This window comes from Abrus precatorius, unplaced genomic scaffold, assembly GCF_003935025.1.
Source record: "Abrus precatorius isolate BTA unplaced genomic scaffold, Abrus_2018 Scaffold0, whole genome shotgun sequence".
NCBI classification, from domain to species: domain Eukaryota; kingdom Viridiplantae; phylum Streptophyta; class Magnoliopsida; order Fabales; family Fabaceae; genus Abrus; species Abrus precatorius.
Genome location: NW_020874290.1, coordinates 1,498,337 through 1,500,836, shown reverse-complemented (window position 1 = coordinate 1,500,836; position 2,500 = coordinate 1,498,337). Strand labels below are relative to the sequence as shown.

The following is a 2,500-nucleotide window of genomic DNA, read 5'->3' as shown; positions in this document are numbered from 1 at the left end:
TCTTGATTCAGCCCCCCGTGAGAAATTGCCAAATCATTTAAACTCTTCACCCATTCCAATATAAAGGATTAATCAATCAAATAATAGATAATAAATGGGTTGGTGTGAAAATAAATGAATTGCTGGTTGTAGAATACTATTTCTCGTCAGACTTAAACCTAACTAAAATAACAAGAGTTTTTTTTCTGCCATTCATGTATCATAGACATAGATATAGGAAGATTTTCATTTCTTGCTCACTTTTTCCACTATTTTCCGTATTACCGAAAAAATTAGGAATACAGAATCCATATCAAAAAGTTGAAATAATGGTATCCATTGTTATTTGAAACATTGCGATGAGTAATATTGATGAATTTGGTAAAGGTTCGGAAAGAGAGGGATTCGAACCCTCGGTAAACAAAAAGCCTACATAGCAGTTCCAATGCTACGCCTTGAACCACTCGGCCATCTCTCCCACAGAATGATGCCCAGAAACCTGGTGAATAGTGAATCATTGATATTCTATTTTGGTAGGCGCATAAAACTAATTCGAACTAGAAAAATAGAAAAGAAAATAAGAAAAACCTCTTACGAGGCCTTAAGATAAACAATTTGATTAATGAGTCAATTTTTACGTTATTTCGTACTGTATTGTACAATTCCTTTGTTTGTGGGATTCTTTTGATTTCTCACGCGATAAATAAATTATGGAATGGATTTCTACCTATGCCTAGATCTCGGATAAATGAAAATTTTATTGATAAGACTTTTTCAATTGTAGCCAATATCTTATTACGAATAATTCCAACAACTTCAGGAGAAAAAAAGGCATTCTCTTATTACAGAGATGGTGCGATTTGATTATCTTTATTTCAATTTTTTTTCGGTAAAAATTGAAAAAAAAAAACCTACGTTTGCTGAAGGTGAAATTTGTAAATAAAACGATTAGTTCCTTCTGTCGTGTATCCCCCGATTAATGCAGCCTCATATGCTTCAATTTTAGGTTTATAGTATTAAGCGAAAGGTTATACCTATACTTATAGGGGTTAGGTCAACCCTACTCTACTAGTACCAATGGGCGGCATGGGGGAAAGAAGCACTACGCTTAGGAATCAACAACACGAAAACTTTGTAAAAAAAAAATATCTTTCCTTGTCTTATCGGGATAGAGATTAACAAGAATGGTTGGGACAATAAACATCCATCTTGTTCGTATTTTGGATACCCGTATAACCATCGAAGATTGTTGAAGTGATTAATTCCGAGAAATTAAGCAACGGTGAGGACAAAGAAATTGTTGAAGTTACTGTTTTTTTATCCAGTACCAACATATTTGTTGTTAAGAAAAAATCTTTTACAGGAGGGTTGGCTAGAGATTTGTTGTAAAAAAAAACACTAGCTCTGCTCAGTTGATAATGAGAATAGGAATAATTCAATCTTTTTTTGATTATATGTATTTTTCTCATTATACACATAAGGGAGGAGCCGTATGAGATGAAAATCTCACGTACGGTTCTGGAACGGAGATTCTTTGAACCGAATGACGACCGTAACGGATGTCGGCTCAATCTGAAGGAAATTATGCGGAAGCTTTACAAAATTATTATGAGGCTATGCGACTAGAAATTGATCCCTATGATCGAAGTTATATACTTTATAACATAGGCCTTATCCACACAAGTAACGGAGAACATACGAAAGCTTTGGAAATTATTTTAGGGCACTCGAACGAAACCCCTTCTTACCCCAAGCTTTTAATAATATGGCCGTGATCTGTCATTACGTGCGATTATCTCCACTATAGAGAGAAAAAAGAAAGGAACGAGTAAATCCGCTAATACTAATCGAATAAATACTCGAAAAAATAGGCTTTCTACATATATATCGTACAAAACAACGATTTTTTTTCAGCTGTAGCAAAGAGAGAAACCTCATAAAAGTCAAAATATGAAGAAATAGATATGCCTAGATACTTTTTTTCTATGGATAAAAGATCTAATTGATAGAGGAAGCACCGTAAGGATCAATTAACGAGGTTTTGAGCCGATACAATAAGAACTGCTTACTTATATCATGATAGAAAAGTTAGGAATCCACTTATGTAATAAAGTGGATCCCCTGAAGTTTTGAGCAGCGGTGTAGTATCAGATCCCAAAGATAGTAAGTTTTTTCTTTCTTATCAAGAAAAAAGTCTTTTTCAAAGATTCTATAGAATTGATATATCATATAGGAAAGTATATGATATATGAAATCGAGATAGTTACCTTTCAGAAAATTAGAATAAGAATGTTTAATGTCGATGTTTTATTCATTTTTCTGAAAGTAGGAGAAAAGATAAAACTAGAAAAAAAAGATGAAATTCTTTGAAATTCTTTATTAGTCAAAATTCAAGTTTAAAAACTTATGTAATTAACTTCTTTTTTTTTTTTCTTTTGGTTAACTCCAAAACAAAATAATGGAACACCAAAAGAATTTACTGTTGAGCCGTATGAGCCAGGAAACTCTCAAGTACGGTTCT

The 2,500-nt window shown here is 32.9% G+C and overlaps 1 non-coding gene and 1 pseudogene across 1 annotated transcript; both read right to left on the bottom strand.

Moving 5' to 3' along the window:
- Window positions 1–2,500, bottom strand: part of LOC113870275 — a 65,797-nt pseudogene that overhangs the window by 52,095 nt on the left and 11,202 nt on the right.
- Window positions 370–457, bottom strand: TRNAS-GGA. The gene has a single exon. It is a non-coding gene; the product is annotated as a tRNA-Ser (tRNA).